Raw genomic sequence first — 306 nt, 5'->3', positions numbered from 1 at the left:
ATATATATATAAAATATGTATATATTTATATGTATATATTTAAATGTATGTATGTATGTATGTATGTATGTGAATGTGTGTGCGTGTGTTTGCATCTATGTTTGTTCCTACCACAGTTTGACAGTCGGTGTTGGTTTGTTTATGTCCCCGTAACTGAGCATTTCGGCAAGAGACCGATAGAATAAGTACCAGGTTTAAAAGAAATATAAGTACTGTTGTCGATTCATTCGACTAAAAATTCTTCAAGGTGGTGCCCCAGCATGGCTGCAGTCTAATGACTGAAACAAGTAAAAGATAATGCGTGTG

General features: G+C 34.6%; 1 protein-coding gene across 1 annotated transcript in view; it reads left to right on the top strand.

Moving 5' to 3' along the window:
* The window catches only part of LOC106868348 (protein sel-1 homolog 3), a 58,071-nt gene that overhangs the window by 38,523 nt on the left and 19,242 nt on the right, over nucleotides 1–306 (top strand). The gene's annotated exons all lie outside the window — the stretch shown is intronic.

Source organism: Octopus bimaculoides, chromosome 5 (assembly GCF_001194135.2).
Source record: "Octopus bimaculoides isolate UCB-OBI-ISO-001 chromosome 5, ASM119413v2, whole genome shotgun sequence".
NCBI classification, from domain to species: domain Eukaryota; kingdom Metazoa; phylum Mollusca; class Cephalopoda; order Octopoda; family Octopodidae; genus Octopus; species Octopus bimaculoides.
Note: the sequence above shows the minus strand (reverse complement) of the source record. Positions and strands in the feature narration are given on the sequence as shown.